The 25,382-nt window shown below is 39.2% G+C and overlaps 1 protein-coding gene and 1 long non-coding RNA gene across 3 annotated transcripts in view; one reads left to right on the top strand and one right to left on the bottom strand.

The window, feature by feature from the left end:
* grid1b (glutamate receptor, ionotropic, delta 1b) overlaps positions 1–25,382 on the bottom strand; it is a 288,771-nt gene that overhangs the window by 258,943 nt on the left and 4,446 nt on the right. The gene's annotated exons all lie outside the window — the stretch shown is intronic.
* Positions 4,407–5,221, top strand: LOC122971852. Its single transcript, XR_006399574.1, has 2 exons — positions 4,407–4,720; positions 5,142–5,221. It is a non-coding gene; the product is annotated as an uncharacterized LOC122971852 (long non-coding RNA).

The raw sequence follows: 25,382 nt of genomic DNA on the forward strand, positions 1-25,382 counted from the left end.
TGCCATGTGAGATGTGGTTCGAAGTTCTGTAAAAACAGTTAAGTTCCTTTTTGATATGAATTTTGTCAATCTGTCAATTGTCTGTTTGTGTGTCTGTTCTACTTTCCAGAAGCTGTTGCTCTGACTTTACATTTTCCCTCATTTAATCTGTGCACTTTTCATACATTTCATCAAACTGGACTTAACATTGTACACGACAACATCAACCTCCACGCTTACATAATCTAATTATTATATATTATTTCTTTTTCCACAGTGTAGTCCATATTTCATTTCAAATTTTATATCCAATTTCTATTATTACTCTACTCTAATATATTTTAAATGTAATTTTAATACTATTTTGTTTCATTTTATCATTTATTACTACCTTACCTTCGCTCTGTTTTTATTCTCTTTATTATTCTATGTTGCGTTTGTGGGAGCAAACGCTAAGACACATTCTCTGTATGCTGCATACTAATAAACGGATTCTGATTCCTTTGTTTTAACTGTGTTTATTTATGTCTTATCATTTTTGATTTGTACATTATTTACATCAGTTTTGTGGCTGCACTCTATATATAAATGCGGTGTAGCAACTAACCTGCTTAGTACAACGTCATTATTGAGATATAGATGATGGAGAAAACCATAAAAAATAAGACACAAGTTGTAATAAACCATCTCTCTCTCTCTCTCTCTCTCTCTCTGTCTCTCTCTCTCTCTGTCTCTGCTGTAGCACCATTAACAAGTTTCCAGTTATAGCTTCATTCAGGAAAACGTGAAAAATCTCATTGATGTGTTTCTGCATCATGTGTGCTGTTATTACAGAGCGTAGCGCTGACAGAAACACACACACACACTCTTACACAGGAGATGGAGGAACAGCAGGTGGGCCCATTACCAATGCAACACACTCCTACTTCCCCTCAGCAGGATCATCATCTCCCTCCCGTCTCCTCTCTCCCTGTTCTCGACAACTCATCTCGGTTTGATGGTAACTAAACTTGTGCTGTCGACACCACTGGGGGGACACTGCAGCAAGTGTGAGAAGCACTAGTGGAGGTATCATCACCTCTGCAGGTATAAACACATTTTTTTTGATCCTGTGCTTCAGGGTTTGTTTTATTTCTGACACTACAGATCAGTTTTCTTTTAGCTGGCACTAAGAAAAAAAAAAAAAAAAATCAAATCAAATTAAATGGTGTTTGCATTTTGTTGGTTCAAGAGCTGAATATGTTTCCTGGTCTTTAAACGTAGCACTTAGTAACTTGGGAGCAGCAGAAACAAGCTTTAAACGCAACATCTGACATATTATCACCTTTTAAGTTGATATTTGAACTTGTTAGCAAACAGTTGCTTATTTTCCGACATTGTCATACATTTGGAGTCGTTTTTCTGTCCACCTGGTGAATTTAAATCCAATATTCACTCTCTTCAATCTCGAGGTTGGCGTCGTTAGCTTAGCTTAGCTTAGCATAAAAACTGGAGACAGGCAGAGGGAAACGTTTAGCCTCTCAACAACTCTAAAGCTGTCTCATTAAACTTGCATTAACTTAATTTTTTGGCCATCTGCTGGCTGTGGAAACAAGTAGTGAATGCACACAACACCTGACATATCATCACCCTTTAAGTTGATATGTTGAACTTGTTAGCAAACAGTTTCTTATTTTCCAACATTATCATTCGTTTGGAGTCGTGTTTCTGTCCCCCTTGTGAATATAAGTCCAACATTCACTCTCTTTTAGCTTCTGTTTTTGCTCTCTATCAACTCCTGAGGGAAATATCTGGCTCTTTAGCTGCTAAATGCTCCACTATGTTCAGCAGCTAGTCTACAGCTAACTGTGTCTTTTTGCTGTTTGATACTGAGCAGGGTCTTGGGGTCTTTCAAGAGATAATAATGATGACATAACATACAGTGTTTTCTCTATCAGTGATTCTTCTCCTCTCAGATTTGTAACCTCTCCTTGAACAGTGTGCAGCTCTTGTGTTGGGCTCTTGAATATGTAGTCACTTTTTTTTTTCTATTTTCTCTATTCACACTCTCCCTCTCCTCAGAACAGCCTTCAAACTGGACTTGAAGTCTCACGTCGGGAGGAAACACACTTTCCCAGCATTAATGTTCCAGATACCACCGGCGTTAATTCTTCTCCTCGCCGTCGGCGGCTGTCAACACAGCGGATGAGCGCTCGGAGAGTGTACACAAACATATAGAATAAACAAACAAACACTTCACTGCAGAGACTCGCCAGGAGGGTGAGGAGACGACCAAGGTCAGATAAACAGGAATAAACAGAGAGGAAGAACAGAGCTCTTAAATATACAGTATAGTATACGGAGGAAAACTTTGATACTGAGTCGAGAGAAAAAAATAAAACATTTTTCAGAAGAGACCATGTGACAAGGCTGAACCAATCACAATAAGGCAGGGGTGGCATATTATGAAATTGGTAAATCAGTCCCATAGATGTTGGACTGGCATGAAAGACACGTTCAGTGTTTCACACTGATATTTTTAGACGAAATGAGACAAAATGCTCTGGTAACTTGTGATGGGAATGTTTCATTATTTTCTACATTTTATAGATTAAAAAAACAATTAAAAGTAACGGACAAAGATGAATGAAAACAATCATTGGTAGAAGCCTAAGACATCTTTACAGCTTCCCCAAAATCCCCAAATTCCCTTCAAGGAGTTTTAAAAACAATTCACAGTCAAGTACTAAAACAACATTAAGACTGAGCTGGAGGAAAACGTGTGGATTCGTTGCCACTATCTGACATTATAACAAATAATCACACAGTATATCCAAATTCCATAATATAAATGATAAGTATTCATATTTTACCCATAATTTTCTTTTTACCAGGATGGGAAAATGGGAAAAACCCTTATTCCAAGATTATTTAGAGGTTTGTTCAAACTGCAACTATCAGCAGCTCTTCACACAATCCATCGATCTGACTTCAATAAATTATTTTTTTTCTTATATTTCTAGTTAAAATATGTTCCAAAACATATCTTACGAGGAGAGGTGTTGTCAAAGGTTTAGAGATAGATTAATATATTCCCTTCTTAAGGTTTTAAAGCGAGCCTCGTCCTTTCAACCAATCAGAAAAGGCCTCTTCGATGAGTGCTTTGCTTTCCAGTCTCATGCTAACGCTAGCTTGACTTCCAGGAGTTGCATATTGTAGCTTTAAAAACCTTACAGAGAAAATTATTTGAGCACATTGGTGATAAAATCCTGTAAATTCAATACTGATATTACACATCCCTGCTAACAATGATCCAATACAACCAGCGACACTGTATTAAAACACAACCCAGTGCCCCCATGCAGCGGTGATCACTATGTAACTTCATGGTTACATTATTAGAGAGAATATTGTATGTATGGAAAAAAATGCAGAGTAGATCTTCTTCAGCCAGTACATTTCCCACTTAACCTTCACCATAGTACATTTCATATTCACATCTCTAATCTTCACAAGAACCTTGACTCTATTCTCTGGGAGCATTCACAGCAGATCAGGTACACTCCCGCCTCCCGGTCCTGACCAATCACAGAGCGGGTATTAGAGAAAAGAGAAGGAAGTAGGGGGGTAATGTAAATGGAAGTGAGAAGCAGAGCGGTGGTTGGAGAGTCACTCTGCAAAATGGAACGGCTAAACATTTTCCACTTTGCAGAGACGAGAGAAAAAGACTCGGCTTTCTTTATTCAAATGAAACAAAAGAAGATGGAGATTTTCAAAAACGAGCGAGAGTACCATCCTGCTTTTTCAGTCTCAATAGAAATGGGATGGAAATAGATAAAAAGAGAGGAGAGGAGAGAGTAGTGGGAGAACAAGGAGAGAGAATCAAAAGAGAAAGCAAGCTATAAGATAGAAAGGCGGTGAGTGAAAAATGTTTATTGCTAATTGGCAAATGTTAGCATTAATGAAAAAAAACCCATTAAGGCTGCAAGTAACTGATTAGTCATAATGAGTCATAACATGACGTCTTCAGATGTTTTGGTTTTTTTGACCCACAGTCCAAAACCCAAATATATTCAGTTAACTGTCACGTATGACAAAGAAAAACATGAAAACATCACATTTGAGAGGCAGAAAGCAGCTAATATGTGGCATCTTTGCTTAAAAAATGACTAAAACAATTTATCGCTTATCAAAATAGCTGGCGATTCATTTTCTGTCGATTGACTAATTGATTAATTGGCTAATAATCACTGCAGTTCTTGATACTGGTCTTGATCTGATATTGGGTCGCTGTCAGATCAGCCCAAAAATGATGGAGTGACTCTATGGAGCATCATGCACATAAACCAGTTACTTGAAAAATGTAATCAGTCACTCGTTACACAGACGTAATCATCACACTAGTTACTTAAATCACATTATTATAACACATTACTAACCAACAGTTACATTCCTCCAACCTTCCAGCTTTCAAGTGACTCATTTATTCCGGCAACGTTTAAATGCTAAGTAAAAACTCGCTTTCTGAAGCACTGTCAAAGAGCAAACCTGAGATATTAATGGTTGTGATATATTTTGGTACAGACCGGGACAAGCTCTCAGGTCTGCGTTAACCACATTATGACTGAATACACTGGAAACCCTGCATGTGTGTGCAGCGGGAGGCTGTTTGGCATCAATCAGTTAGAACAGGTCAAGAGTCTGAAAAGACGAGTGTCGAGAGATTTCTGTGAATAATGGTTTTCTACAGATTGGTATGCAGGTAAGACAGGAAGCTGTCACACTGAACTCCCATGAGCCCCCGTGATACATTTACATACCTGCATGCATATTTATGTACAGAGAATCACAAGAAGCGCTTAATGAAGACAAATGTTAAAGCATTTGTCTTTTTTTTTTCCCCATGTTTTTGTGTATTCAACAATGGAGAGCTTGACTGTAAACACACACACACACAATCAGACACCCTCCGTGACCTGATGACTCTGCCCCCCCCCAAAATACATATTCAAAAGCCTACACACACACTTACACACACACACACAACAGGAGACTTAGTGTGTGTCATCCAGCTTTCCGAGGCTTTCCTCTCTCATCACGTCACATTACAGCACCAGAGCAGCCAATCAGAGACAGAGAGTCTCAGAAAGCTCCTCACAGTAAAATGTCTTTTTCTTGAAAAGCTCATCCAGCACAACGAGCAAGAGAAGACGATGAAAAGGGAAGACAGTGATGGAAAGTGGAAAACGGTGACACGAAGAGAGAAAAAAAAAAATAGAAGAAGGAGTGATAGAGAGAGAAAAGTGAGGCTGAGAGACAATTTAATTGTATGTCAGGACTGGGGTGACTGCAGCCTCGTATTTACTTTTATTGATGTCAGTTAAATCTAATTACCTATCTAGAGAGAGAAAATGACAAGATAATAAGAGAGATGATGAAGGAGAAGACAGAGGGAAAGCAGTAAGAATGTAAAGACAAAGAAGATACAGCCAGGACTGTATGAAAATACACTTCAAAATAAGAGCGGTTTATAAAATGTGATTAGTTGCAACGGTGTTATTACTGTAATTTAACTGGATCAGTTATTCAGCCGCAGCACTTCTTTCTAATTACTTTTTATGCTAAAATTTCTAATTATAGTTTAGCGGTGTGACACGATGTGACACAATATCAACCTAGTTTCACATCAGAATGTGTAATAGCTACGTTGGTGCACGGCTCAAAATGGATTAGTTTCAAAATAACGACTCTAAAATTATGTTTGTTTGTTTGTTTGTTTTTTTGGCCTGTTCGTCTCTGTTGACCTGCATCCATGTCATGTGACCGTCAAGTTTCTGTCTTTCAATACTATAAGATAGTTTCAACATCAAAATCTGCTTTGATAAATAAAGGAATGTGCATTTTATTTTCATAGTCTTCATTCACTGAATGTATATGATGTTTAGTTTGTCAGTCATGGTTTCAGGCATTCTATCGTTGCTATGGTGGTTGCTATGGATGCTGCTATTGCTATTATAGTTTATGGAGCTGTTATGTTATTTGTGTTATTTAACTGTTTGATGATAAACTGTTTGATAAAATGTAGATTTTAGAGCCTTGGGGATGAACTGGGTATGAAATCCAGAATTTGAAGCTTTGTGATTGGCTGACAGGAAGACCTGCTCAGAAGTAGTAATGGTTTTCTTTTAATATATATATATAGATATCTTCAACATTTCTCAACACAAAAACATGAAAGTATCCTTGATAACTCAACAATATCAACCAATCAATCAATCAATCAATTTTTATTTATATATATAGACCGTACTCTTTAAGATAACAACAATCATAACAATAATGACAATGACATATCAGCCAGAGAAAGATGCCAACAGGACTGTGAAGGACCGCGAAGAAATAAAGTTTTTTTTTTGTCAGTTTTTGATAACTGAAGGCTACAGAGGAGCAATGTATTGTGGGTAAATTGACACGTTCGACCCCTCTTTTGGGTTGTCGGCCGTCAGTGGGCTTCGTTCTATTTCAAGTCGCCTGCACTCTAACTATCTCTCATAAGAAAAGGCGTTTTATAGCCTGCAGCGGTAAAATGTGAAGTTGATCATTTAATTTTAAAAACTGACAAAAAAAAACTTAAATTCTCAGAAATAAAGTTTTCTCAGACAGAAACTTGATAGACGCAAGCCAACAGAGACGAATACGCCGAGACAAAAACAAAACAAAACAAAGCAAAAAAAACCCCCGTAGGCGTCTCACAGTTTTAGACGCGTTATTGTGTTCGTGGACCAACGTTGCTTTTACACATTTTGATGTGAGACCGGGTCGCTCATCAGACACGCAGCCCTCCATCCTCCAATCAGAAAGCAGATCGCTCTAATGTTACAACTGATGTCCGATAACAACGTTCCTGTACTTTTTTTTTCGTTTTTCTACCTCAAAGATAGTGAGTGACCTTTTAAGAGAAACTGTTGTTCAACTGAAGACACACCAGACAATCTAATCACTATGTATTGTACACCATGGATGGTGCATGAACAAAAACTTAAGAACAAGGAGAAAATAAGAAATTATAATAATTATAATGATAATACATTTTCTCTACGCTGATCAGCCGTGTCACATGTATAACTGGGAGATATGGTGACTAAACCCACATGATGTTCTGCTCTGCTTTACAATTCAGAACGTATTATGAATGTAATGAAGTGAAAAATCCCTGTTGCCCAAAAGTTGAACAGCTTTAATGTTGGTGGCCTGGTCACGGGAGGTTAAAAGCTAACAGCCATCATCCTCAGGCTGCAAATAGCCACAATTAACTGGCCGAGTGAGCTCAGACACTGGTTTTACCATGAAAATAAAGGCTCGACTGACCCTTTTTTTCTCAGCGTCCAGTGTTCCCAGTGAAGCTGAAGGAGCCTTCGTCCTCTCGGGGCAAACAAGCAGCTTTGGCAGCTGATTAGCTGCTAAAACTATTCTGATTTTAACATCAAACAAGCTTCAAAAACAGAGCGAGCGGACATTGTTGTGTAAAATGTCTCCAGCTGAGTCCTTTCGGGTAGTTTTTTCTGTCTGTCACTGAATAAATAAGAGGAGAGATAGGAAGAGAAAGAAATCAAGCGTGAGAGCACTCTTGCCATCTCTCTGTCTGGTCCCTCTGTCTATTCCTGTTCGCCTTCGTCATCGTGTCCCTCTGGATCTGCGTCACGCTGGCTGGAACCTGCGTCCGCTCACTCAGAGGAGGATTCGTGACGTTCCGCTACAGAGTTTGGGAATCTCAGAGTCCTCCGTCCTCACGGTGATGATGCGTCATTGAGGTTTGTAAAGACATTCGTTATTCATCCCATAGTGAGGTCAAAGGTCAAAAAGGCACCCCTGGAGGCATAATGACTTCTTTCACGATCAATAATTCACAAGTATCGTCTTGATAATCAATTAGTCTTTAAAATGTCAGTAATTACAGATGGCCACCATACCGTAGTGGAACCCAAAACAATGTCTTACTGTGCTTCAAATGGACAAAAGCGAGAGAAAATGCTGAAAAAACAGACTCACCTTGAGGTCCATGTAGTAGCTCATCTGGAGCTTTTGACCGTATCACACAACCCTCCTCAGCCGAGGGAGATCAACTTTTGTTCTGATTGTTTTGTCAACTACGGTTGTGCATTTGTAAAAGTCAAGCAAATCTTATGTGATTTGAGCAAGACGTTCGTTCTGTTTCACTGACAACAGTAGTGTGACTCAAAGTCCACTTACTAGCTTTTTCTAGAGTTTTCAACCGCATCTTGTGGTCATCATCAACAGATTGGAGTGTGCTCAGTTGTCACGTTATCATGTGACTGATGTTTCATGCTTAGGTAATGTAATGACAACTAAAGTATCTCCATGACAACTGAGCAAAGTGTAAGATGTAGTAGAAAGGTCCAGAAAAGGTTAGAAAGTAGACCTTGAGGGGTTTTTGTGTGTGTGTGTGTGTGATATTATACTTGATAACTGCAGAAAAGGTCAGTGTAAAAGGCAATTTCTTTATAGCTGATCAGCTTAATCAATAATCAACTATTATTTTCGACTCTTGACACGGTGTTCATGGTAACTCAGCAGCCAGCGGGGGATTCAGCTGAAGCACGACTCCAGGGTCCTTGCTCTTCATGCCTTCAAAGAACAATCATTCTTTTTATCTTTTTACCTTTATCTTGTCGAGTCTAAAAATCAAGGTGAAATCAGTGGAAAAATAGCTGCTACGCCAATCAAAATATATACCGCAAGCTTTTTCTTGAAGATGTGAAGTGAAACTTGAACACAGACACTTTTGTGCCATATTTGAATAAAAATAAGAGTTACTTTTGAAAGCACTGAACCTTTCAAGCTCTTGTTTCACTTTTCCCAAAAGGCGCAACTTTTGAAGAAATCCTAAAAAAAAAAATACACTGCGATGCTGCGTTACAGTCCGGTATGAAGCTGTCATGTCACAAAGGTTTAACGTGATGGGACACGAGTTCATTTAAATGTCAAACTAATACACATCTAGTGGGATTTTTGCTGATAGTCCACAGAAAAACTCACTGACTGCTGTTCAATTTCTGCTCCCAACAAGACTTTATCACCAAGTTACACACAAGAACAGAGAGACTGAAAGCAACTTACACTGACATTCATCTCCAGAGAGATTTAAAACAAGTACAAACAGAATAATTGTTTGATTGCAACACTGCTAGAAAGTAAGAAACACAAGAGTTACTACATGACACAACAAGAATGTTATTTAAGGACCTGCTGGTTGCAGCTACGTGCAGATTTACACATCACTAAATTAAAACCAGTAGCACCTCACAAACTATTTGTTACGTAGAGATGAGTCATTACTATATATTTACATCTACTAATTGCAGGTGGAACTGCTGCTAAGCTAGCTGAATGAACCAACTGACAAAGCTAACGTTAGCTTGCTAATATCTGAAGAGTAAAAGAGGTAAAATGAGGTAGAGCTGCAACAATTAGTTGATTGATTAATTAATTAGTTGACCGTCTATTTTGATAGTTGAATAACTGCTTTAGTTTCTCATATGTGAGGATTTAATGATTTTCTTTGTCAAGCATGATAGTGAACTGAATATGTTAGGGGTTTGGACTAAAATACGACATTTAAAGACGTAACCGTTGACTGGGAAATTATGCATAATGATATTAATCATTAGTTGCAGCTGTAATATGGAATATGGTCGACATATCTGACCTGACACTTTACATTTACTAGAAAGAAACACAGTATACCTCAAATTACAAAACTATATGCTGATGATGTTAGCGTAAATGACCGAATAATGTCAGTTAGCTTAGCATAATGGGATATTTCTCTCTTACTGTAAACTGCATGAATACTACTAATTATAAAACACACATATTTCTCCAGGGATGCAGATAGAAATAAAACAAAGTCAGACCTACATTCACAAAGGTTTGTCAGTTATTTAAATGTATCCTTTGGCTCCTAAAACTGTTATTTTTAATGATACTACAGTGACTTCCTGTTTACATAGTTGCTTCTCGTTGGACTACAGATGTTTCCTAACAGCCAGTCTTTACATTACTTAAGTGTTTGCTATCAAAGAAAGTTTTAATGGACTCCTTAGTTCCCATGACAGGAAATGCTGCAGCACAATGATATTTTAGACGACGGAGTTTGTACCCTCGTGCACAAAGCCAAGGGCTGTGTTGCATCAGCTGTTCATAAATCCATCACTAAGTCCATGTCTCATAAGTTCATCCTAAACTCTTAGTAACTACAAATTAACTAGTGATTTACTAAAATCAGGTTGCATCTATCATTAGGTTCAACCAGTTCGCTTGGCAGTTGTTTGCATCTTCACTCCGTCTCAATGCAGCCAAACCTCAGAGCAGAACAGAGGACACTGAGAGATGGATCCATATGCGTCGTCTCATCCTTTCAGTGGCCTGAGTAACTATGGCAACATCCATAGTTGTGAAAACAGTCTTGGAAGGAAACCAGCAAAAAGGTCATTCAGGCTTTGTACATTCAGTATGAGTTGACGAAGGAAAAGAACAAATATTTGCAGATTCATATTAAATAAAGTAATAATATCACATTACACCTTCCTCTTTTAAAACTCTCTTTAATGCACTCTTTTTTATTGGAATTGCTCACTCTTGATTCAGTTTAAATTCTCTTTTTGCTTTTATGTCTTTGTACAGCACCTTGTAACTTGTTTTTGAAAAGTGCTCTATAGAAAAGTTATTATTATTATTATTATAATTATAATTAGTGCTACACTGACATTTAAGGTTGCAGAAGAAATGTAATGACATTTAGAACAGTTTTTATAGAGCATGATAATTAATTGATATTTAATAACTTGTTTTTCATCTTTATAACTAAAAAAACTTATTTCATGCATTTAAAGGAAATGGCTTGTAATTTGCTATATTTTTTTACTGTCACGTTTGGAGCCAAACCGACGATGAACTGATCTACTTACTAGTACTGTGTGTGTATCCAAAGCCTGATATATCTTATTCCTCGGTGCCGTACGGCCTCATCCTTCACAGTCAACTGGTGAAAGATGTCTGCTCTTGCACCATTTTTCAAGTTATACCTGCATGAATTAACTTTAGGATGTGTAATTAATAAATAAAAAGGCATTTCAGCAGCAGCGGCAGCAGCAGCAGCACGCTCTCAGCCTGTCTGAACTGTAGCTGTCAGTACTTTGATTAATGTCATACATGTGGAAGTCCATGTATGAGGGAGGACACGTAGTCGCAGAGATATTTGGCAGCAGCGTGCGGTATCAAAGAGCTCCGTGTTATCATAGAGTTACAAACCCTGTGACCTCGCCTTTCTTCCCGCAACGCCGCCATCAGCAGCCGATTAGAAAAACATCTTAACAGAGACATCAAAGAAGAAGAGAGAGAGGACATCAGGGGACCACATATGGAGCCTGTACGTGTCCGCACATTGTGACTTCAAAACACACTGGCCTGCCGAACGGCTTATTAATGACTATAATATAGACGGCACGACTTCAAACACATACAAAAAAAGCACCGAGGTTATGGAAGACAAGACAAAGAGGAAAACAGGACAAAAGATGGATACATTTAGGATGCTGGGATTTCTTTTGAACACTAAACCAACAGCAGATAAAGTTAGAAATCAGCTGATGGAGAAAGAAAAGACAAATATTTCTCTCAGAGGTTGGTGGAGACCAAACCAGAGCTAAAATATGGGAATGGTTGCTAATGGTAAATGCACCGTATTTATATGGCGTCTTACTAGTCTTCTGACCAAAGTCTCAACCTGCCCATCAGAGGAAATCTAATCATTCACTGGAGCAGTCATCAGGAGCAATTCGGGGCTCAGTATCTTGCCCAAGGACACATCGACGTGCGGACTGGAGGAGCCGGGAATCGAACCGCCGATCTTCCGATTAGCGGACGACCCGCTCTACTTCCTTTTCACTGACCAAAACAATTTTATGTGTGTTTTCAGCTTGTTGCCTGCACCCAAGTGGCTTAAAATGGTTGCAACTTTAAAACTTGCATGAGATATTAAAGAGAGATTTCTTAAGTCTTTTTTTTTTAATGTATATATTTGTTTAGATTTTATTTAATTTTTGTTAAGTGTTTGATCTGGGGTTGTAACCATTCCTGTTTTTAAAATGTATTACATTTAGCAACTATTAACCAAAAAGCCAAATTATACTTAAAGTTATTGTTTTACTTGAGTTATTTTTTAAAAGATCAAAACTAGTCCAATTTAAAGCACTTTGCATTTAAAGCAATATGAGATATAAGATGTACTATGTGAAACCTGAGCTAATTAGTCTATTAAATCCTTTCAGTATGATTGTAGTAATTTGTCTTACAAGTGAAGTTTTCTGGAAACTACGACTTTGTTATTTGGCGCTGGAAAAAACTTGACGTTGAAGACGCAGGTCAGCAGGCGGGAGTACTGTATCTGCAAAAAAGGTGACTTTTATTAATAAAGGTATTAATGAAACAGAGGCAAAAACAAACCCTGGAAATTCAATTACCTAAGCTGAAGCAAAAGAAAAATCTGCAGCCGCCTACTCTCTTCCCTACTCATCACTGCTGACCAGTGACTGGACTTTTACCTTCTCAGCCTCTCCTGACTGGAATCAACCATCCACTCAGTTAATTACAGGTTGAGCTACAAGGGCACAGAACAGTTTTAGTCTGCCTACCTCATCTCAACAGCATAGTGACTCACTGCTTAGTGCAACTAATGATGCACACCTGTTGTCAGTGTCACTGATTAAGCAGAGAATAATGTGTCCTAACATCACGACACTCTCTAAAAAGAAACACTTCTGATAAATTAACAGATAAACAGAAACACTAAGCTGAAATAAGTGATTAAAAAACACAAAAAAACCTTGTAATGTTGGGAAGAAAGAACCTTTTAACACCCACCGTTAAGTGACTCAGCAGATGATGTAAAAACTTCACAATTAAATGATTTTTTTCTTCGTTGTACAATGAAAAAACTCATCTCGTGCTGCCAAAACACCATAACGGGACTCTAAACACAACACTAAGCACATGTGAGACAAGTTTAAAATACTTTACTATAACTTTCTGAGTCCTCATATGTCCTTAAAGTCAAAACCTGCCTGCCAAAGGCTCAGTCAAACAGAGGAACCATTGTGTTTCCATCGCTTCCTATGGAGACACAACAAAGAGAGCTAACGAGCTGAGAACCAATGAGCCGTTGTCTAACGTCGCTTTGTCTTGCCCCGTGCAGCCTTAAATATGTATGAAGCAATATGAGGTTCTCTAAGTGGCTTTCAGACCGAGGTTTAATCCTCTTGGAGAGTTTAGCCCAATGAGGGGTGAACAGGGGGCCCCGTTTGACAATGAAGTTCAATTGACGGAGAAGCATCCATTTATTTCTTTTGTAATTAAAAGCAAATTACGGAGTGCGAGTCAGCCGGGATTGGCTCAAAACAGTCAAACGCAATAAATCACCGAGACGATTATTTAAATGTACATAACAGTTTAAAGACACGAGGAAATGAGCGCTCGGGCGGGTCGGCAGAAGTTCACCTGCGAGTCGACGTGAAGATCATCAGACACTTCTAAGGATTGCAGCTGGGGGACTGATGGTGCTGGGGTTGGTTTTTATGTTAAACTCTCTTTAATGTCTCTGAAAATTAAAAACATAGTCAGAAATCTAGGTGTAATCCTAGACTCCTAGGAGTTTTTAAATTTCAATGTCTGCATTCTAGCATCTTAAAAACACAGAATGAATCAGAGGATTGATGTCCAGGCAGGATGTGGAGAAACTAATCCGTGTTTTCATTTCCAGCTGGTTAGACTACTGTAACCATTCAGAATACTGCTGCTAGGCAAGGCAAGTTAATTTGTACAGCACATTTCATTTCAACAACGAGGCGATTCAAAGTGCTTTACATAGAGCATAAAAGGCATTAAAACAGAATATAAAAGCAACACAAATGAAAAGACATATAAAAACAATTAAAAAGTGTTAAATTTGGAAGTAAAAAGAAGCTAAAAAGGGAATGAGACAAAAAGAACAAGAGGATAAAAGTTACAGTGTAAAATATCAACCCTTAATGTGGTTTAATAAAAGGCAAACAGAAAAGTCTTCAGCTGTGATTTGCTAGAGTCTCAAAAAAGACCATTTTCCACACTAAGCTGACTAAATTTCTAAATGTATCTTCCTCTGTTTTATCCTTCCATCCGGACTAAAAAAAAAAGCGTTTTTCTCCCCCGAAAACTGAGCTTTTCCAAAACGTCCTCCACAGTGTGTAAATGTGAAAAAGCTGGCTTGGTGTTGTAGTGCGTACGGGGGAAAACTGAGCTTTGTAGAAACGCTGTGTAATACCGGTGACAAAACAGATGGTGGCAGCAGCGCGGTGTTGGAAGAAGAAGAAGAAGAAGAAGAAGAAGAAACACGATGAGATTAACAACAATGGCAGCAATTCAGGCTGAAAACCACACACAGGGGCTGCGTTGATGGGGGGTGTGTGTTGCCTCTGGGTACTAGTGAGAAATAAAATATGATCCAGGAAGTCAAGTTTGAGTAACCGATTAATGCATTTAAAGGTTTATCAGTCGCTAAAACACAGCACAATAGTCCCGCAGAGCCACAGAAGATATTATACGACTATACGACACTTAACACGACTAGTAAACTGACTTTGAAGTGTACAGTTGGTGGACTGACCCTTTAATTCATCAGCATGAAGGTGCAGCTGTGGTTCTCATAGAAAACAAAGGTGCAGATTTAACCGAGTGCACATTCTTTATGTAAAACAGCTCTACAAGGAGGCAGAAACACGGATGCATCCTAACAGCAACCAGCCTCAGGCGGAGCCGTCTTCCACACACACCGCCTGGAGTAAATCCACCTCCTCTAACCTTTTCACCTCTCTCTCTCTCTTTCTTTTAATTCCCTCCGCTCTCTCTCTCTCTCTGTTTTTCCTCTTCCTCCCCCGTAACTTTTAATATTTCATATTTTAATTAATCTTTCTTTTCAGGCGCGTCACGCTTCGACAGAGATCTCGCCGCTCTCGAGAGCTCTCGTTCATCTGATCGGCCTTGTCGGCGATGAAAGATTTATTAAATTAACAGTAGGGAGCGCAGTACGGTTCGGTCACAGCGCGCGGCGGCAGAATGGAAACATGATATATTGTTGCTTTGAAATCACTGAAGAGGGAAGAAATCGACTGTTCAAGTTCACTTTTCTGCTCTGTTTTATGATCAGTGGAGCAGCAAATGCAGTTTGTCTGATACCATTGACGGGATTTAAATGATATGGCTGCTCTTGTTTTATCTTTGTATTTGCTTTTTTTTTTTTTTTTTTAAGAGACCAAAAAACCAACAATGAATGTACCGTCTTTGTCTGTGTAGCCAGTACACAACATCACAATAGAAACATTTTTTTTTTTTATCAGATTGTTATCAAAATGTTTCACAAATCCTGTAAAAAGTTTGTCTATTTCTCACTACTTTCTTTTTTTTTACTTTCTTATCTTAAGCTCTTATTTCTCTCCACTGAAGATGCACATTTTATAAATCAAAAGTTTAAGTTTAAAACAGTTCAGCAGGGTCTTAAAGCGACAACAGCCTGTTTCAAACAGAGGCTGAACTGAAGCGCTGCATAAAGGGCCAGTACGAGATAAATAAAAACCATGCAAAGATATTCCAGTAGCGCTCCAGACTTTAAACACAGACCTGGAAATATGTAGAATATATCTCCTTTAAACCCTGATGCAATATAATATTTGATGTTACAAAAACATGCACACCTGCTGAACAACAGATAAAACTTCACCTCATCTATTTGCAACATCAAAAAACAGCCAAACATAAGGAGAGAGGATGTTCCTCTAAGAACAAAAAAAATAATTTAGCAGCTCCGCTTGATATTTGGAGACACTGATGGCGACTGAAAATGTGTGTGTGTGTGTGTGTGTGTGTGTGTGTGTGTGTGTACTGGTTTCCTCGGATACACAAACTGCAATTTATGAGCCACTGTAGAGGTGTGTGTGTTACAGAAGGGCAAAGAAAGAGAGGAGAAACGAGTGTGTGTTCTGCTGTTTGTGTGTGTTTGTTTACCCACAACACACACACACGCACACACACACACACACACACACACACACACACTTTTCAGTCTCTGTGTCAATGTCTTTATCAGCGTTTCTCCCCAGGACGGCCTTCTGTTCCGCCTGACAGCTGCCTCTGATTGGGTGTTGATGAAAAACACCGTTTCCCAGAGCGCACTGCAGCTCAGCTGTCCATCCATGCGGCCGGCCGGCGGTGAGTGTGCAGCCAGCGTGAGATTTGGAGTCTGCAGCTTTGATGCGGCTGAGCTGCTGCATCACGCTCAGTGGAGCCACGCAACCACAGCGGCCATATTGATACCCTCGCAGAAGGGCAGAAATCAATCCTGCGCTCTGTGTGTGTGTGTGTGTGTGTGTGTGTGCAGCTTCCTCTTCTTCACTTCCTTTTTTTGTTCTTCTGCCATAGCTGGAGAGGCTTAAGAAAAAGTGATGTCGGTCAGTTTTTCTGCTCGTTCGTCACACGTATAATACATGATAAGCTGCCTCAGTGTGACCTAATAAAAGGTTCAGTTCACCCAAATTAAGCGTCCACCGTCCTACCCACCCCTGCTCCCCCCCAGCTGTGGAAAACATAGAATATGGTCTAATAAACTGTGACAGAACGACAATAATCTCATCAACTGTTGGGCAGATTTACGTCAAATTTGCCGGGAACATTCGTGATCTCTCAAGAATGAACTCTAGTGGTTTTTTCGGTGACATCCGACCTTTCGTCAAGCGTCGCCCTCAGGCGGGAGTGTCACGCTCGCTCGCAAAACTCTAATAATCTAAAAGGGCAGGTCGCTTTTTAAATGTGTTGACCACACTGAGAACAAATCCTTTTATTTTAACGAGCCCGTGACATTTCCTCCAGCACTACGAATAAGCCAAATTATTATTATTGTGATGGTTCCATCCAACAGTTTAGTATTATGGGGTGTCATGGCATTTAAAAACTGTTGGTTAAAAGTAGGATATACAGTATTCTACATTATTGTCTCTCTGTGACTGTGGCTCATGATATTTTTTTATATTTTTATTAACATGTACGCATCGATAAGCACCTGAAATGTAAGCAGCATTCTTGCCTATGTGCTTTCTGTGTACCTAAAGGATTGAAAAAGTATGTTTTAGGTGGCAGATCAGGGTTAACTCGTCCCTGGGTAATAGCAGAATATCTTTTTTTGACATAACGACATAAATATGACACACGAGGAAGTTAGTTTATTCTTATTGTTGAGATCACAGCAACTAAAACTAGTTTCTCTTCCGAACTCTTTTGTTCAGTCTGCTTCTGACCTTACTGTGAATCAATGGTCATTCAAAGCACACAGATAACGCAGGAAGCAAACAGGTCGCACAAACAGAAGAAATGATCAAGTTAAGATGAACATCAGAGAAGCGAATGTGATGAAATTGCCGCTTTTTTTTTTTTTTTTGGAGATGTCAATGCTAGGAAAGAGGGAAAGTGTTGTATCCAGATGCAAAGACACAAATCACTGCTGCTTTCATAAAACAATCCTTCCTCCGAGATATTACATGTCATGTCATCTGAATCAGTTCTATGCAATATTTCCACAATTTGCTGCACTATTTGCTCCCAGTAGGACATTTAACTTTTTTATTCAGTGTTCAGTGATGATGTATTTCTTTTATTTTACACCAAAATATATTATCTTGCAGTACAATATCCACTTGTGTATTATTGTTATGTTTAGACACTAATAGTCAGCAGTGACCTGAAGCACAAGATCCGACGTGTCAATTAACATTTAACTGGAATCCCCATCGTTCATTAACTTTAACCTAAGTGATTTTTTTTTTTGGCTCAAACTTAAACACACTCAGGACTCAGGAAGCAAACCTCGCTAGTGTCAACGTCCTGCGTTTCGTCCGCCCTCCATCCACCCTGACCACCTCCTCGACGCTAACGCGGAGTAACTGGGAGAACAACTTAGTAGTATGCTGTAGAAACATAATTTCTAGGAGAAACAGTTGCATTGAAAACCATATTCACGGGTGTTTTGACCTGTTTTACTCACCGTAATCAGTGTGTGCCTTGATGCCTTTTGAGGTTTTTACATAACAGTTATATCACTTCTGTTTCTGGAAGTTTATGAAACATCCTCCATTGATTCTCCTCACACTAGACAACAAAACAGCCCACATGTTGACAGCCCAAATAGCTGCGCTTGAATTCAGCCTTGACCTCCCAACATGGCTGCCATGGGAAGATTCAAACGCCGCCCCCCTGTATATATCGTCACGACTGCAAATTTCAACATTTAGCTCCTCACATGGTGGAATAAAACCGCAGGCTGCACCTCATGAAACAGAATTTCCTTGAGGAAGTTTCTGAGAGAAGCGAGAACACACTGAACACAAGCTGATCTGCAATGTATGTGAGTTTTACGACCAAACTCAATCGCTCATGAGGACAGAAAACTCACCGTGTTTACTACTTTGTTTTTTTCCTTTGGACGTAGGAATAAGACTTCAAAACTTGCAGTCGACCCCCCTCGGCGTCACACTCAGCAAGTTCAAAACACATTTCGCCTCGTCCACGGGGGGGGGGGGGGGGGGGGGTCAGAGGATAAGAGCGACGGCATGAAAATGCTGAAAAAAAGTCTTTCGGAGGGATGTGGAGAGAGTTGAACAGCGGTAACCAGCATGAAAGCAGGAGGGGAGGACGTTGTCTGGAGACAGAGAGATTATTAAAAGGCCATAAGGGAGGTAATAACCTTTATTAACCTTTATCGATCATCCTCTATATATAACACCAATAGAAATGTCTTGTAATAAGACATCAGCAGCCTAAATCCAGAAACAACTGTTCTGCTTTTTTGTCTTTGAAAATGTCCTTAAAACACAGGTAGGTGTGTGTGTGTTTTTGTTTGTGTTGCCTCCCATTGATATATTGTAGCCGCTTTGTGCTCTGAGGCAGCAAACATCTTACTTATTGCCTTTTTAAAAAATGGAGCAGGGAAGGTTTGCGAGTAGGTAGGAGGGCAGGGGAGGGGGGGGGTTTCGGAAAGGAAGGAGGCAATCCAAGGAGCTCCTTTTATCATCATAACAGCCGACTGACAGAGCGGGCCGGTCCGTACAGACTCGGCCAGACAGCCAAACCAAAAAGCCCATCTGCTCCTCGTATCCCTCAACAATGAGCCTCTAATCTGAATAAATGGGGCCTCCTGCTTGGCTCACACTTATAATGGCTTCGCTCATCACACGGGGCGAGGAGGAAAAGGGGATGAAGATGAAGAGGTAGAGAAAAGGGAGGACGAGAGGGGGGGAGAGAAGAAGATTTAGTGAGTGCGTTCAAAGTTGGTGTCCAAACTTTACCGTGTATGTTCAATTTTGTTCCAAGGAGGCGTTTAATGTATTTTGAAACAAGGTGGATCTGAAGGGCTGAAAGGGGTTTAATGAGGAAATTAACCATGAAAAATAAACATTATATATATGAACAATTAATGGATGAGAGAATACAGAATGACAGGAATTAGAGAGGATAAGTGTCAACAGGAAAGCAACGACGTGGCGGATCGATAACGTTGTGTGATTAAGTCCAGAGAGGAGATATGTCTTTTGTTATGTGTGGTTTAACAAACCAAATCTGCCCTCAGGGATAATTAAGTTTGAATGGAAAACCGATACGAAACGGATGTTGATGAGGAGTCTTTGTACTGTCCCGAGGCGCCATATGAGGGGGAAACAGTATGTAACATTGCGGTCTGGCAAAGCACATCAGTCCTTTCAGCGACTGCAGCGGATACACCCATCCATTCCTGAAGAATTCCTGAGTCATAAAACATCACTGTCAGGTTTGTGTGAGTGGAGCAGGTGGACACAAAACGCAAGAGATGGCAGGCAGGTTGGATACGATGCTGGATATTTAATGTATAATATAAAGTCACTGGAGACACTGGGAATAGGAACCAGGAACCATAAATGCAGGAACTAGGGTCAGAAACACGGGACATAAACGCAGAATAAACTCAGAACACAGTATGAAAGCTGAAAACTGGACTATAAATACACAGGAAGTGATTGCAAATGAAACACAGGTGAGACACATGAAATAATCAAACACAGGAAGTAAAGTGACCAGACACAAGGAGGAAAAATTTCAAAATATAACAGATAATAAAGTAAACAAAAAGGTATAAACACAGGAGGAGCACAGAAGGGGAACAGAGAAAACCAAAACCAGGAAACAAATGCAACACAAATGAAAGAGTCCCTCAAAAAGTCCCACTAAAAACAGAAAAAGTGCCGGTAGGACGTGACAGTCAACTTGTTTACCATCAATTAGCAAAAACGGGGCTCTATTGGCACCATTTATTATTCAAAATCTAACATTCATGAGTAGCTTATGTTGCCTATAATAACCAGTTACCTCCAGGTGTTTGGCAGACCTGGTCAGATATAAACTCTAACATGAATTCATTTCAATTTGAGCTGAGAGATTTGGCCAAAATATCTATATGGTCCCTCTGATGTTCTCACATCACTTAACTTAGAGGATGAATGAAATAAAAATTAGAATATTTATCATCTGCCTTGAGGAATTGGTCACCATAATAAACCTCTTTAGCCTCACCCAGATTACACAGAACATCCCCAGATCTGCATGAAGTAAAACAACCTTTAAACCTCAACTTAATGTGTAAAATAAAGATTTAAATCAAAATGTCTCCAGATTCGCATGAAGTTCTCAATCGATCAGTGCAGTGAGGAAGTCAAAAAAAAAAAAATAGAAATAAATCATCTTCCTTCACTGCTGAGCTGCCATTGAGCAAGGCGCCACCATCTCAAGGGTCGATGGTATTAACAGTATGTTGCTGATGTTATAAGGCTGCAGGATTTTAGAAATACTGAGGTCATAAATCTACATTCCTGCAGTGTAACTTCAATCTCTAATTAAGTTAACCAGACAAATTTTATTACTTTATTCTTTTCAGTTTTTGGTTCGTTGCATCTTCTTACTTTATGGTCCAAAACCTGCTTCAGAGTCTTCTCCACACTACCAGGGTATAACTCTGCTGGAGAAATATTAAATCCCTTTATGAAAAATAAAACTTTATATGTTTCATCAGCCGAATGTAAAGATATGTAGCCTAAAAAAAATCATCACCATCCTCAACTTGTTAAAACTACAAATTCACCTCTGACCTCTATGAGTGTTTACATGATTATAACAGTATCCAGGTTTCTGATCTTCTTTGGTTTCTCTCTGAACTCTGCTGAGTTCATTTATCTGCTGGATCTTGTTTCTCTATCGGATCACCGAGAGCAACAACACATTTCATGAGCTGCATTACCAAAGTCAGATTTTCCCTTTCAGCGTGTTGATCATCATTTATCATTGTATTTTTTTTGTTTTGCTGACTAACTATTACATAATTTGAGTTACCTGTGAATGTGGTAGAGAATAAACAGACAGGTTATGGTGTTTACATGCACAACACATAACCAGGATCCTCCAAAAACCGGATCATAACCAGGACTACCTGTGTGTCACTAGAGAAAGATCACAGAATCACCAAAGTCAAACCAAAACTACAAACACACACACTTTCTAAATAAAATAAAACAAAAACAGAAGAACATTGTCTTGTTGAAAGGACGATTAACATGCAGAGAATGAAATCCCACCTCAGAGAAAACAAATGAGTCTAAATTCATTCAGCTCGACTCCGCACAGACCCCGACGCCGCTCGACTAATTGGGATCACGCGGCACCGTGTCTCTGCCGAGCCACACAGTGGAAACATTCACATCCACTTTCTACCATGATCCCTCGACAGACTAATCCCAATTACCTCTGAAACGAGCACTTCACTTGCATTTAACAAATCGGATAAAAACAAAAACAGTCTCATTAAAAAGCTACTAGCTGCTGTCAGTAACTGTAATGTTATAGACATAATTAAACATTCATTTGTAGCGGACACCGATGACTGATGCGGGGAAATTTTGACACTTCATTGTACTTTTGGAAAACCTCACACTTGATCTCAAAATCTGTCAAACGTGACATGAGGCACCGCTGGTCTGAGTTTGATTAAACTCCAGGACAGAAGGTTCATGTCATTACTCAGTCTGAGATATTTCTGTCCGGTTGATTGTCATTTTCAGCTGACAAACCACCAGGTCCCCTTGTATTCACCCGTCCCGTTTAGTGATGAAGAGGGACAGCTGTAGGACCTGTAGTCCGTTCTGCTCATCCTATTCAGTCAGTTGTTTACGGGATGTAATGAAGTTTAATTGTATAAAATGGTGTAATTCTTGTAACTTTGTGTAACATTAATCATGTTTTTTGTAATATGTATATTTTAAAGTTTGTGCCCTTTGTAAAATGTTCACTTTGAGAAAATGAAGACTGTGATAATTAGTCACGTGACTCAGATGTATTTATCACACCTGTGAGTACTCAGCAGTCGTACTGAGCGAACCTGAAGAAGCTACAGGCGAAACGCGTTGTTCGCTCTTAATAAAGTCGTTACAGTGTGCGGTGGTTAAGTTCGATTTTCACCTTATATGTTCCTGCGACCGACCAGCACCTGACTGAAAATACCGGCTGTGCACGGGGGAGCTCTGTCCTTTGAAGAAATATATTTATTTAAGAGTTGTTATTTCTCTGATTGATTTACTAGTCGACTGTTTCTGGTGGAAACAGCCATCAATAAGCGCAACATCCAACCTGTTGGACTTACTGTACAAATCCCAGATTTGTGCAAGAACTCAGAGGTCTGCAACCATGCTAGCCAAGACATGTTTACTATAAGGGTTGAGGAAAAATCACCTTCTTTTCCCCCCAGCCTGGAATAACGTGTAAAATCGTGTTATTACGATATGCACAAAAAGGTTGTTTTTAGTCAAAAAAGTAACGTAGATGATAGCTGCAGACTGTGATATTATTAGCTACACTACGTTAACTCACAATGGTCGACTGTGGTGACTGAATTCTACGAGAGGGTCGGACTGAAAATGACTCTGAACACTGATCTGACATCTGTTCATGTGTTTTGTTGACGAGGTATCATCTCTGGCGATGGAGTCTAGAGTTGAAGCGCTGGCGGTCAGACTGAACGGTTTCCAGATTTGCTGGGTGGCTAACGCTAGCTAGCAGCAGTCTGCACATATCAGTAAGTAAAAAAAAAAGTTATGGTAACTTTTTTAATTACTGGTAATTTTATTCACTGACTTAATTGCTGAGATCTCGGGACACGACTCCATCACCACACAGAATATTGATTACGGATGATTCTGCAAAACGCTCACTGTCGGCATTCTCAAAATTATGTAACACATCACTTCCTGCATTGGAACTGAATGTTTGCACTGAATGTATAATGTGCAGAGTTGAGTGGAGAACACGCTGTCAACAGTTTCCATTGCAACTATTTGTTCAGTAGAAAGTATTTCATTTTTTTAAAACTCTTTGAGCAGCACAAACTGAATCCCACACACAGATATCTCAAAACCTGCTCAAATAAAACCAAAGCTCAGGGGTTAAAACATCATAAAAAAAATAACAGCACATTGAAAACTGTGCCAATACTTTCAAGAGAAGCCAAAAAGTAAAATCTGAAAAGCACTAATGCGCCAAAGGAGCTTCAATAGTGTCCGTTTCACCTGCAGTTGGTTTAGTTAAGAGTGAAAATCAACCAGACAGTTATACTGCAAGTTATTAACAAGAAAGAGAACATTTGGTATTCAATTACTTCAAGTGTCTATTCGTGACTTCTCTAATGCAGCTTTGGTACAAATCGATGCTTCTACATGTTCAGAATTCCATGTTTTATATTACATTTGTTCCCCTTAGATAAGAGCTTGTCTTCCATCCGTTAAACCCAATATTTTTCCCCACTTTCACTCCCTTTCCAGCCCCTGTCATAACATTGTGTCAGATATAACATTATCGGTTACTGTGATCCTCGAGGGGTTTGGTCCATTTGTTCACCTCCTGCAGTCACAACCGAACTGTTCGCTCCACCACGCTGCAGTGTTTTTTTTATTTCTTCTGTGGAAGTCCCTGCTGATCTGAGCCAGATCAGAGGTTCACTCTCAGCTCTCATCACTCCGCCTGACACTCGTTCATATCGGAGCTGGAGGGCAGCTTGACATCAGAGCACAGCATCCATTAGATCTGTCCAAAGACAGGGTGGTTTATTCACCCCGACTGGGTTCATCTCAGCCTGCGTTCTTTAAAAAAAACTGAAAAATCCCCTTAAAACATACCAACGTTGACAAACAGCTGTTACGGCTCCACTCACACATTTATATGTTCTATCTTATTTGTGTGGATAACTGTGCAAACAGATATTGTGATTTCCTGTCCAGGTCTTTTTACATCTAGCATTAATAATAAAGTCTGATAGAAGAAATGTTTCACTTGTCAAAAACATTATTCGATTCTTTTATTGTCCTTTTAATTGGATTTTATTGAAAATCATTGTGTACCAGCAACAATCAGCCGACTGCAGCAATAACAGGACGGGAAACAGCAACAATGATCCAGATATTGAAACATTACACTACATAGAGCCAACAAATAACACAGCACACAATAACAAAAACATGATTGCAGCAACATCTTCACACAAAGGTTAAGCTATTATATATGTTTGTTTAACAGTGTGGTGCTTCACTGTGATATAAAAGTTTTGGATGCAGCTACAGCTCACAGGCTGAGAAGATTATTGCATCTCTAATAGCTGTTATCATATTGTACGGACGGTTCAGACAGTTTTATGTTGCAAAACAATCCTGCTGCAAAGTTTTTGTTCCTGGCGGACCACTGACTATTATTTTCATTTAGGACTGATCTGTAGAGTGAGACCGAGCTCATTACAGATATATTGGTATCAGTTTATATGTTGGCAGTAACAGGATATGTTTTAGATTATTTATCAACACTGATGTTTACTGACAAGTGTATTTTTATACTGTGAAATCTCCTGCTCTGGGCATTTAATGGTCTCATTTATTATAGAATCAAATTTAAAGGATCCTCATTTGTTTCTGTTATGTGTTTATGTAAAATATATATACATATATATATATATATATTGACCGATATATTGCTAGCTGATTTTCCTCAAGCTATCATATAATTAATATTGGTATCAGCCTCAAAAACCTAGTATTAGAAAGAAAAAAATCTATATAATATTTGAAACAAAGTTCACTGGTCTTATTTTGTCTGATCCAAAGGTCCAATCTCCAAAGATGTTTACAATGATATAAAGCAGAGAAAGCAGCAAATCATTATAATTGAGAAGCAGGAGGTGTTTGTCATCTTGGACAAAATAGATGACT

The sequence above is a fragment of the Thunnus albacares genome, chromosome 20 (genome assembly GCF_914725855.1).
Source record: "Thunnus albacares chromosome 20, fThuAlb1.1, whole genome shotgun sequence".
Taxonomy (NCBI): Eukaryota; Metazoa; Chordata; class Actinopteri; order Scombriformes; family Scombridae; genus Thunnus; species Thunnus albacares.